At 40.3% G+C, this 13,401-nt stretch overlaps 1 protein-coding gene across 2 annotated transcripts in view; it reads left to right on the top strand.

Annotated features, from left to right (window-relative positions):
- The window catches only part of LOC140191953 (sonic hedgehog protein-like), a 174,992-nt gene that overhangs the window by 70,525 nt on the left and 91,066 nt on the right, over window positions 1–13,401 (top strand). The window lies entirely within an intron of this gene.

Here is a 13,401-nt window from a genome sequence, read left to right on the forward strand (position 1 = left end):
CTTCAGGTGTGATAGAATCGGAGGGACAAGAGGGGGAGGTGTTGCATTCCTTGCCAGAGAAAATATTACAGCGGTGCTCTGGCAGGATAGATTAGAGGACTCGTCTAGGGAGGGTATTTGGGTGGAATTGAGGAATGGGAAAGGTGTAGTAATGCTTATAGGGGTGTATTATAGACCACCTAATGGGGAGCGAGAATTGGAGGAGCAAATTTGTAAGGAGATAGCAGATATTTGTAGTAAGCACAAGGTTGTGATTGTGGGAGATTTTAATTTTCCACACATAGACTGGGAAGCCCATACTGTAAAAGGGCTGGATGGTTTAGAGTTTGTAAAATGTGTGCAAGATAGTTTTTTGCAGCAATACATAGAGGTACCAATGAGAGAAGGGGTAGTGTTGGATCTCCTGTTAGGGAATGAGATAGGTTAGGTGACGGAGATATGTGTTGGGGAGCACGTTGGGTCCAGTGATCACAATGCCATTAGTTTCAATATAATTATGGAGAAGGACAGGACTGGACCCAGGGTTGAGATTTTTGATTGGAGAAAGGCTAATCTGGAGGAGATGCGAAAGGATTTAGAAGGAGTGGATTGGGACAATTTGTTTTATGGGAAGGATGTAATAGAGAAATGGAGATCATTTAAAGGTGAAATTTTGAGGGTACAGAATCTTTATGTTCCTGTTAGGTTGAAAGGAAAGGTTAAAAGTTTGAGAGAGCCATGGTTTTCAAGGGATATTGGAAACTTGGTTCAGGAAAAAAGAGAGATCTACAATAAATATAGGCAGCTTGGAGCAAATGAGGTGCTCGAGGAATGTAAAGAATGTGAAAAGAATCTTAAGAAAGAAATTAGAAAAGCTAAAAGAAGATATGAGGTTGCTTTGGCAAGTAAGGTGAAAATAAATCCAAAGGGTTTCTACAGTTATATTAATAGCAAAAGGACAGTGAGGGATAAAATTGGTCCCTTAGAGAATCAGAGTGGAAGGCTACGTGCAGAGCCAAAAGAGTTGGAGGAGATTTTGAACAATTTCTTTTCTTTGGTATTCACTAAGGAGAAGGATATTGAATTGGGTAAGATAAGAGAAACAAGTAGGGTAGTTATAGAAACTATGATGATTAAAGAAGAGGAAGTATTGGCGCTTTTAAGGAATATAAAAGTGGATAAGTCTCCGGGTCCTGACAGGATAGTCCCTAGGACCTTGAGGGAAGTTAGTGTAGAAATAGCAAGGGCTCTGACAGAAATATTTCAAATGTCATTAGAAACGGGGATGGTGCCAGAGGATTGGCGTATTGCTCATGTTGTTCCATTGTTTAAAAAGGGTTCTAAGAGTAAACCTAGCAATTATCGGCCTGTGAGTTTGACTTCAGTGGTGGGTAAATTGATGGAAAGTATTCTTAGGAATGGTATATATAATTATCTGGATAGACAGGGTCTGATTAGGAACAGTCAACATGGATTTGTGCGTGGAAGGTCATGTTTGACAAATCTTATTGAATGTTTTGAAGAGGTTACTAGGAAAGTTGACGAGGGTAAAGCGGTGGATGTTGTCTATATTGACTTCAGTAAGGTCTTTGACAAGGTCCCACATGGAAGGTTAGTTAGGAAAGTTCAATCGTTAGGTATTAATATTGAAGTAGTAAAATGGATTCAGCAGTGGCTGGATGGGAGATGCCAGAGAGTGGTGGTGGATAACTGTTTGTCAGATTGGAGGCCGGTGACTAGTGGTGTGCTTCAGGGATCTGTACTGGGTCCAATGTTGTTTGTCATATACATTAATGATCTGGATGATGGGGTGGTAAATTGGATGAGTAAGTATGCAGATGATACTAAGATAGGTGGAGTTCTGGACAATGAAGTAGGTTTACAAAGCTTGCAGAGAGATTTAGGCCGGTTAGAAGAGTGGGCTAAAAGATGGCAGATGGAGTTTAATGCTGATAAATGTGAGGTGCTACATTTTGGTAGGACTAATCAAAATAGGACATACATGGTAAATGGTAGGGCATTGAAGAATGCAGTAGAACAGAGGGATCTAGGAATAATGGTGCATAGTTCCCTGAAGGTGGAATCTCATGTGGATAGGGTGGTGAAGAAAACTTTTGGTATGCTGGCCTTTATAAATCAGAGCATTGAGTATAGGAGTTGGGATGTAATGTTGAAATTGTACAAGGCATTGGTGAGGCCAAATTTGGAGTATTGTGTACAGTTCTGGTCACTGAATTATAGGAAAGATGTCAACAAAATTGAGAGAGTACAGAGAAGATTTACCTAGAATGTTACCTGGGTTTCATCTCCTAAGTTACGGAGAAAGGTTGAACAAGTTGGGTCTTTATTCTTTGGAGTGTAGAACGTTGAGGGGGGACTTAATAGAAGTATTTAAAATTATGAGGGGGATAGATAGAGTTGACGTGGATAGGCTTTTTCCATTGAGAGTGGGGGAGATTCAAACAAGAGGACATGAGTTGAAAGTTAAAAGGCAAAAGTTCAGGAGTAACATGAGGGGGAACTTCTTTACTCAGAGAGTGGTAGCTGTGTGGAACGAGCTTCCAGCAGAAGTGGTTGAGGCAGGTTCGATATTGTCATTTAAAGTGAAATTGGATAGATATATGGACAGGAAAGGAATGGAGGGTTATGGGCTGAGTGCAGGTCAGTGGGACTAGGTGAGAGTAAGAGTTCGGCACAGACTAGAAGGGCCGAGATGGCCTGTTTCCATGCTGTAATTGTTATATGGTTATATGGTTATAAATATTCAAATACCTATGACTACCTTCATGAAATCCAATGACAAATGTCATCTCAAAGCTTAACTGAATAATATTACTACTGTCTTGACAGCTGCTGCATTTCTGCATGTAGCTCATTCATTGATCCCTTTCATCATGTGCTTTTGAAATTACTTTTTTACTCCCCCCCCCCACCCAAGTCAAATTTATGGTTAATTAAGGATAGGTCCTCAGCTGAGTAAATTAGGTACTTATCATAAATGAATAATCTTCATAATGATATTATATAGTTGATGAATCAGCCATAACCTAATTCACTTCAATACTTGCATTTTTCATGGGCAGTTAGAATCATTGTTGGGCTTGAGTTCAAAGGCAGCAAGCACAGTTACCCTAATGGATTGCAGCAGACATAGCAAAAATCGCAAGCCAAGTTGAAGGTTTAGCTGAGAACTGCACAACGCATAAAGAAAAACGTACATTTCAAGATGTTTAAAAATTCTGAACTGGCATTTTAGTTTTTTCTCCTTACATTGTTGGAAATATATTAGTCATAATAAGGTACACCTTTCAAGGAGGTCTAGTGTAAGCAGACATGAGGACCAGAAGAGTCAGCTGAGCTGTTTGCTGCTGAATGTTTTCTAAGTATGTAAAATGCATTTTAGGGGAAGCTGGAAAGTAAATGAAGTATATTTAAAAAAGATTATATACCTTCTGGTTGAAGATGATGCTACTGAAGACATGCGACAGCTTACTGGTAGTTCGAAAGCAAAGGAATTCGATTAAGACCATTATTAATAACATTTTTTGAAGTAAATTGTGGTAAACTGTCACTGCAAACAATGAAGAAGCGAGCGAAGGCAAAGCAAATCGTGGGATGTGCCCTGCTGGTGCGCTGCAAAATCAATGCGCTTGGAGTAGGAGCCGTGCTGATTGGAGTGAACGGTTCAGAGGGGAGAGGACAGGACAGAGGTGCCCTGATGCCCGTCCAACTAACCCAGGTATGAGGGTGGATTGCTGGAAGTGCTAAGACGAATTGAAGAGGTTGAGAACAGCTTCTTCGGCAGCGAAATCCAGGTCGGAAGCAAATCGATGGGTAGCGGGTCCTAATGCGAGGTACAATCTAAATATTGGTCATGCAAGGTTGGATCGCTCTGGGCGCCAAGCTGATTTGGAAACATCGAGAACGGCTCCTTTGGCTGTGAAATCAAGGCCGAGAGCGATTTGTGGGGCCAGGTCCTAATGCAAGGTTCAGCCAATTTAAATGCCATCACAGATAGTTTGGGGGTTTCTCTCTCTGCTACGCCAAGGCTGTGAGACTGCCCCCGGCTGCTGTGCTTCATGCCTGCAAACTTTGCAGCGATTTGCCCCACTAATATGATGAACTGAATACCGAGGGCCTACCCCAGGCTACTGCGGGAATTTGGATCTAAGGACTCAGTTTGGTTCAGAATGCTGTTGTTGCTCACTTCTATTGTTAATGTGATTTGTGTTTTTTTCTCTTTCTCTGTGGGCACTGGGGGGTGTGGTCTTATTTTTTTAATTGGGTTCTTTTGGGTCTCTTGCTTTGTGGCTGCTTGTAAGCAGACAAATCTCAAGGCTGTATAATTTATGCATTCTTTGGTAATAAATGTACTTTGAAACTTTGAGGATATCATAAAGTGCATTACATTCAGTAAGTTATGGTTAATTCATCAAATATATAATTTCATTATTCAGATCATGCATACTTTTGTAGTATGGTTATTGTTTTAATGTAGGAAATGTAACAGCCAACAACAAGGTCCCACAAACAACAAAGTGATAATGACTACAACACACTTTTTAAGGATGTTGATTGAAGGATACTTTTGATACTTCCTTTGTTCTTCAAAATAACACCATGGGTTTTTTTTGTAATCTGTTTGAGAGGACATTCTGAATGTTCTATCCAAGAAACGCCATGTCCAAGAGTGCAGCCCTGCTTTCTTCCCCGGGCCCCTGTGCTATACTGGAGCATCATCCTGGATTTTCACATCAAGCCTATGGAGTAGGATGTGAACCCATAACTTTCTGACTCAGATGGCAAAAGAGCAGTCCACTGAGCTGTGGCTCACTAAGATCATGACAGATAGGAATAAGAAAAGCTAATGGAGAGAGTCTGGCAGAATTAGGCAGAGAGGAAACTTAAAGCAGTACCTGAATTGGCCCAGTTGAACTGAATGACTTATTAGTTTTAGCCTCGAAAGATGAAACAGAAATCTAGGTTAGCTTTGTCATATGTACATCAAAACATATAGTGGAATGCGTTGTTTGCATCAAATCAAATCAAATCAGCAAGGATTGATTAGTGTAAATGGGTGGTCCTGGAATTGAATGTCTGTGCGGGCAGAAGGCATGAGGGCCAGTGAGTCTGGAGTTCAGGGTACCATCATTGGCAAGTCCTGGGGTTGATCCTGAAGGTCGAGGACCGTTCTGACACTCCGATGGCTGAAGCCCTGGGTCTGCCCTGTAAGTCCACTGGGGAAGTTGGAGGTTTGATGTCTGCGAATCCGTAAGTCCATCGGAGGCTGTTGGCTCTGAGATGGCCTGCCCTGTGGTTGGAGGCCTGTCTGTGTGGGTGGGAGGAAGGAAAAAGGGTTTGTTTTGCTGTTGTTGTTGCTTGTGTTGTTCTGCTAAACGTTGTAGGCATGCTGTGTTGGCTGCCCCCAGCACATCCTCAGGTTGTTTTGGTAAGGCAAATTATACATTTCACTGTACATTTTAATGTACATGTGATAAATAAGTGAATCTAAAGAATGAAATCTGAAAACATGAGGAATTCTGCAGATGCTGGAAATTCAAGCAACACACATCAAAGTTGCTGGTGAACGCAGCAGGCCAGGCAGCATCTCTAGGAAGAGGTACAGTCGACATTTCGGGCTGAGACCCTTCGTCAGGACTAACTGAAGGAAGTGCTAGTAAGAGATTTGAAAGTGGGAGGGGGAGGGGGAGATACAAAATGATAGGAGAAGACAGGAGGAGGAGGGATGGAGCCAAGAGCTGGGCAGGTGATTGGCAAAAGGGATACCAGAGGATCATGGGACAGGAGGCCCAGGGAAGAAAGACAAGGGGGAGGGGGGAACCCAGAGGATGGGCAAGGGGTATAGTGAGAGGGACAGAGGGAGAAAAAGGAGAGAGAGAGAGAAAGAGAAGTTATGTTTATTTAGAAAGGCAGGGTCTCATTAAGATAAGTCAGCATAGTTTTATGCAAGGGATATCATGTGTCACAAATCTGATTGTTTTTTAGGGAGATACCCAAGGATATTGAATAAGGCAGGTTGATAGATGGACTTTAGTGAGGCTTTAACAAGGTCCTGCCCATGGTAGCCCGTCCAAAGGGTTGAGAAACATTGGGTGTTGGAAAACAGAAAACAAAATTGGCTGGGTGATAGGAAGCAGGATGTAGTGGTGGATGGGTGTTTTTCTAACTGAAAATCTGTAACAAGTGGTGTACCACAGAGATTATGTAGGGAGTATGTCAGTAAGTTTGCAGATGGCACAAAAATTGGTACAATCGTAGATTGTAACGGTTGTTTAAGGATACTTTGGGTCGGAGATCAGCTGGAAGGTTGGATGGAGCAGTGGCAAATGAAATTTAATCGAGATGAGTACTATAATTACAGTGGATTCTGGTTGATTGGGCCATTGGTTAATCGGGACAGCTGCTTATTCTTACATAAAAACAAAAACTAATCAAGACAATAGCCAGGAGTCCCTTTGTTTATTTGGGACACTCTGCCACATAATTGGGGCAGAAGACTTTTGCCGAACAGTTACTAACTAGCATCAGTCATGTGCACTTGGGTAGCCATTAGATATTACAGCAAGCTTAGAGCAAACAATTTTTAAATAACATCAGTTGCATGTTTGTGTTCAAAAAGCAAAGATTTTTGTCACTGATAGTTGGCATGTAATAAACAGTAATACAATTCAGAACTATTTTCCACACTGCGGTTTCAAGCATTCCAGCTTGGAGATGTCAGAAACAGCTAGACATAAAAATTAAATGATTTCACTACTTCAACAAGGTAGAAACTATGAAAATTTGAAGGTATTGACAATCATCTTGAAAGTTATAATGAAAAAGAAGATTTGGGCGATGGAATTGTTGAAAGCATTGTTTGAAGGCAGTCCATTAACTGCACTAGGTGTCTGCACTGACTTTGTTCATTTACAGTCAATCAAAAGAACATGGCAGCGTACACTGGATGAATTCCTCCACTGATAACTATTAGGAACTAATACCATTTTATAGTTCTGTAGTGGTATTGATAGTGTTCTAATTTGTTTTGTATTTTATTCAAGTACATAAATTGTTACTCCGTTAAATGATAGTTTGTCTTTTTTTATACCATTTTAACTATTTCCATGAAACTTTGGCTAATTGGGGCAGCTGCTTAATTGGGACAAAATGTGCTGGTCCTGATGTGTCCCAATTAACTGGAATCCACTGTATATATTGCAGTTGTAAAAAGCATTGGTTAGACCACGCTTAGAGTACTGTGTACAGTTCTGGTCATCACACTAACGGAAGGACATGTTAGCAACAGAAATGGTTTCACCAGAATGTTGCCAGGAATGGAAGACTGTAGTTTTAAGGAGAGATTAGATAGCCTGCTATCCAATAGTTAGTATAGCCTGCTTTTGTGTTGTAAATTTCTGACAACTCCACTGTTAACCAAAATAATGCCGCAGGACCATTAACGTTACCAAAGAGAGTAACACATTAACAGACCAACACATTAGACCATCGTAACTTCCACTCCACAAGATGTGCTTCATCTCTATACAGACCCTTCTAATTGAAACCTCTGATTGTCCCATCCTTCAGGGAGGATGACTTGGTTTCACTCAATACTTCCTAGGCTGCCAACAACCTGAGTGACTTAATAGGGTAGTTTTTGTGGTCAAGTCTTTAGGGTGGATCTCCAATGTACAATCTTTTGAATTCAAAGGCAATGGTAATATCATTTGCCCTGCGACTGACTGAAGTTCTCATGGCGTCATCTTCTGAGTATTCATCCACGAACAAGTCCAGAATTTATGGGAGTCCTAATATCAACATTTCCCAAAGAACAGTTTAATTGAAGCTTCAGAGTGTCAACCAACCAAGACTTACCTAATTAGTTGATTCAAATCCTACATAAACCACTTTTAAAATCTCCAGTTTAACTGCTTCAAGTACCTTGAAATCAGTCCAAATGTAACTTTGAAGGAATCTGTTGTAATCTAGCAATTTTCCAAAGGCTTCCTGTTACAATACGGAAACAAAAATGCTGGACATTAATATGCATTTGCTGCAGTCTTCATAAGGACATATTATTAGACCATAAGGCCATAGCGCATAGGAGAAGAATTAGGCCATTTGGCCCATTGAGCCTGCTCCATTTCATCATGGCTGATCCATTTTCCTTTTCACCCCCAATCTCCTGCTTTCTCCCCATATCCCTTCATGCCCCAACCAATCAAGAATCTATCAATCTCTGCCTTAAATATACATAAAGACTTGGCCTCCACTGCCACCTGTGACAATGAATTCCACAGATTCACTGTTCTCTGACCAAAGAAATTCCTCCCCATCTCCATTCTAAAAGGACGTCCCTCTATTATGAGGCTGTGTCCCCTGATCTTAAGACTTCCCCACCATAGGAAACAACCTCTCCACACCCACTCTATCAAGGCCTTTCAACATTCGAATGAGGTCACCCCTCATTCTTCTGAATTCCAGTGAGTATGATGGAGTCCGAGGCCAAGATTTTTATTTTTTATTCATTTCCCTCCTCCGCCCCACGTAGCAGATTTGCATCTTTCGATCTTAGCATTTCTTAGCTGCTAAGATGGCCTATTCCAAAGCCTCAGCCAGTACTCAAGCTAATGCAACTCAGACCATGCCTCACTTTCCCTTTGGAAAATTGATTCATCTTCCATCCTTCTTCAGGGCGAGTGCTGGAACTTCCCTTTACAGCTCATAGTTAACAAAATACAGAGGAACCTGACAGGATAGATGAACCTGTTTACCTGCTGAGTCACCTGGGAATAGGGAGAAAGAAATTGAGGGCCTGGACCTTGGCTAGGTGGTGTCTAGTACAATACCAAGAGTGGTGGGGTAGGTGGAGTTCCGTGTCATGTGGGAGTGGGAACAGAGGTGAAAATAATTAAGCCTACAAGTATTGTGGTGTGGAGGCCAAGCTGCCCTAGGAGTTCTGAACAATGGTCACTCCCGGGACAGCAAGCTGAATTCACCATGAATTCTCTAAAAGAAGTGTTGCATGAGGAATAACAGGTCCAGTGTGCAACTGATGCAGAAATCACATGTGCTGTATAAAGGCAACATTCATTGTTACAGTTCATTCTGGTCAAAAATACATTTTCCAGTTAATGCTGAAAAAACATTATTGCATTGAATTCTTGTAAATTGTTTAATCAAGTCTGAAACAGAGCTTTGAACTATGGGGAATCAATTATGTATGATGTAATAAATAATGTATTGACATACTACATGAGAACAATAAGTTTTAAAAAAAATAACGTACAAGTATTGTATGTACCCAACTAGAGCTCTGATTCCAAAATGATTATTGACAACAAACTGCATTTACATTGTGCCATAAAGGTCTCACAAATTTAATCTAATAAATTTATCAGTACCATAAGAGATATTGGTGCAGATAATCAAATGTGTATGTTTAAGAAATATTTTGAAACAGAAATAAGAAGTAGAGATGCTGAGGGGTGTGGGAAGGGTGCTTCAGATCTTTGGACACAGTATAGCTACACTTGGCTGTAAAGTTATAACTGGGGACATCCAAGAGTTTGGAACAGGGGAAGTGCAGAGTTCTGTAAGGTTAGTTTAGTTGGAGAGGTGGGGAAGGGCAAAGACATGAAGATAATTCAAAACTAGTTCATAAATTTTAAGCATCACCAGAATAGGAGTCAATGTAGGTCAGCGAGCATAGAGTTGATGAATGAATGGAACTTGGTGCAAGTTAAAATAATCATTCTATTCAAGAGAGCAAAGGTTAATAACTAATTCACACCATCACAGTAAAACATGACTGACAAAACAAGATTTAGGGATTAATTTAGGTTTTAGTCCGTTTTTAGATATTAATACACATAATTTTTCAAGGGAAAGTGGTTTCATTTAATAAGGATATTGCATCAGCACTTATTCGTCTAATGCTAGTGCCTTATAAAATCAGAAAGAGCTGGTTGAACCATCCCTATCAAACTCAGCTCACGTCCTTGGCGTCATTGCATTTCTGATTCATACAAGTTTGCTTTTGTAAAAGTTTGAAAAGGGTCTTTGTAGTAAATGATGACTGGTACTGTTTTTGTACATATTGGGAAAAGATTCAGAAATTCAGCATTCTCATCTATCTTGTGAGCCAAGTTATTTGCTGGTGCTATTCGGAAAGTCTCATTGGGTCTTTTTATTACCAAAGTTCAGCTTTTATGACAAAGGTATAAAACCAAATGGAATAATCTGTAGAAAATGTATAAACAACTATGAAGCTGAATAACACACAGGCAGGGAAGTGGGATACTGTTCTTGTTGGAATGCCTCTCTGCGCTGGTGGCCTGGGTTTAATAAGCATTAAATTAGTGTGAAAGGAGGCGGCTAATGAGCAACATGATCTGCCAGATTCAGAGTTAATCACTGAATTAAACACAAAAACCAACAGCCCAAGCACACGAGGAGGGAATTAGACACAGTGAAGGGGGAGAAACTGAGAGGATTACCAAGAAGCAGACAAAGAGAAAAGGGGGGATACAAGCAGCAAACATAAAAAAGTGGCACAGATCGTGTGTGTGAAGGAAAGGAGAAAGGGATGGAAGGAGTGCATGGAATGAAACAGAAAATATATTAAAATAATTTAAGAGCAAGGGAAGAGAAAAGTTAATTCATATAAAAAACCCCTGTTTCCAACTCAAAATTCAGATTTGTTCTGAAAATTAGTCTGCTCTTTTAACTATGGCTAGAATGATTGCTTCTTAACACAAAAACAAAATTGTCTGAGGATGAAAAAATGTCTTTGCACGGAAGGTTGTTGGAGCATGGAATATTTTGCCACAGGGAGTGGTTGAGGCAGAGACCATTGTGTCTTTGATGGAAAAACTGATAAATACCTGAAACAGAGGGCTGTGGGCAAAGAATAAAGCAGCGGGATTAGTCTGAATTGATCCAGCAAAGAATCTTCAAATTGACATGGGCCAAATGGCACTCTCCTGCATGGCAAAATGCTATGCTTTTAAAATTTGCTTCTCATTTTGAAAACCAGTCTGTTTTTGGTTATGAAAGTGTGTTTGTTAATCAAGGCAGAGCTGAGGTGTTATGAGCCAGTGGTAATATTGGGGCAGAAGATTGCACTGCTTGGAGATCATAACATATATTATATCCCACCCATTAGCTACACTACAAGTCCCAAGCAGGAGATGAAAGTGCAGAACTGAGCAGTGGTTAGCACTCCTGCTTTAGGGAGCGTTGAATCAATTATCATTCCTATTCATGACAGCTTTCATGCATTTCCGCAGGAATGAATATGTAAATTACCTTGAGCACAGTTCAGGGACCTGGGCCGCCTTGACTGTATAGGCTGATTTATACTTGTGCATCAAATGTACGCTGTAGGTACTGCGTACCCTATGCCGAACCCTACACCGTAGGGTGACGTGCACCTCCCCAAAAATGTAACTACACATTGCGGCAATGCAGACCGCAACAACTGTGATTGGTCCGCTAGGTAGCATCGCATTTCCGGTTGCTTTTCTCCGCCATGTCTGAACACTGATGCGAAATAAATAGTTGGAGACGATGAACCAAATCGTCAAATCTACCTGCTGACATCCGAAAATATTTGAAATGCATTTCCTTGTCCATGTCTCTCACAAAGAAACTCAACACAGTGGCATAGAAACCCCACCGCCAACTAGCGTTTTGGTGGTGAATTGCAGAGCGATGCAGACACAACTACGCATGCTCACTACGGCATAGGGCTACGCAAAAGTATAAATCAGGCCTACGGCGTAGCCTGTTCGCACAAGTATAAATCAACCTTATGGCTTTAGCCAGCTGAAGTTGAAAGAACACAGAGTATGTCATGAGTATATTTGATTAGCTACAACAATTTTATGTTTAATTATATTACTTTGGACAAATATGGTAATTCTGACTGGGAACAACGGTTAGTTATTAAAAGCTATCACAATCATATGGCTTAATACATAGCACAAATAAAGAGAATGGTCAGTTCTTCAACATGACTATATTTCCATATGATTGTAAGGGATACTCATCTAGAAAGCCATTGGAATGACATTTTAAAAAATACCACATTCAATCTGTAGCACTTGTAGTGTTCTGGATTTACTTCACAAATCCTTTCTGAAGAGCACAGAGATTCACTGGGATGGCAAAATACAACATTTTTCTTGGGAAAGAATTGTAACTTCCTGTTGCTTAGAACAGCTGTCACTTTTGACAGTGGAGCCTGCATTCTGTCCAAACTTAGGTTTAGAAAATGTCCTTACTCCAAGTGGAGTAATAGCCAAGAAGAATTGGAGAAGAGGGATAATGACTTGGGTCCTTCCATTTCCCAGGCACCAGGCACAAGAACAGCAAAAGAAGATCCCAAAGAACAAACAACCTGTATTCTGATACCAGTGTTAGGTATAGGATATTCTTGTCAATTTTGTATTTATTATCAGCATCAAGTACATTCAACTATATATGGATTAAGGGAAAATATTTTGGTTTGATACCCCAGCAGATTTCAATATCTGAAGGGACTATATTCCAGCTTCTGCATAAGCTATCCTTATGTTCTATGTTGACTTGTTAAGCCATGGTACGTTGGTCTGTTTGGTTCAGATGACAGAACCTTTGTATCCAAAGAATGTTGGATCAAGCTCCGCTTCAGCTTGATTGTGTCCACCAGGTTCAGAAACAGTTACTGCCCCTCAACCATCAGGCCCTTGAACCAGAGGGGATAACTTCACTCAACTTCACTCACCCCAACACTGAACTGTTCCCACAACCTATGGAATTACTTTTAAAGACTCTACAACTCATGTCTCAATGTTTATTGCTTATTTCTTTATTTTATTATGTTGTATTTTTTCTCTCTCTTCTGTATTTACGCAGTTAGTTGTTTTTTGAATATTGGTTTGTCCATCTTTGTTACGTGTGGTTTTTAATTGATTCTGTCGTGTTTCTTTGTATTTACTGTGAATAACTCCAAGAAAATGAATATCGGGATAGTACTTGGTGACATATATGTACTTTGATAATAAATTTACTTTGAGCTTTTATTAAACATAATGCGTGTGTGGCGAATATGGAGTTTGGGTGAAACTGAAGAGGAGCGGGGAGTTCTGGATATTCTGGCCTCTCTAGAGCCAACTAAAACAAATTAATTGTTTATTTGATCCTGAGACTTTACTAAATGGATCATGGTTGTTGTGTTTGCTTACATAACAGCAGTCACTGCATGTCAATGTAAGTTAAACACTGACACAGTTTTGGTATTTATAAACAAAAGTTTTGTTTTTGTAAATGACAGAAAGCGAAACCCTTCTCCACCCATGGGCTTCCTCACCACGGATACCTATTGTGACAATTTGAATCTGTACCCGAGAACCCATTGTGTAACCTAATCATGTT

The sequence above is a fragment of the Mobula birostris genome, chromosome X (genome assembly GCF_030028105.1).
Source record: "Mobula birostris isolate sMobBir1 chromosome X, sMobBir1.hap1, whole genome shotgun sequence".
NCBI classification, from domain to species: domain Eukaryota; kingdom Metazoa; phylum Chordata; class Chondrichthyes; order Myliobatiformes; family Myliobatidae; genus Mobula; species Mobula birostris.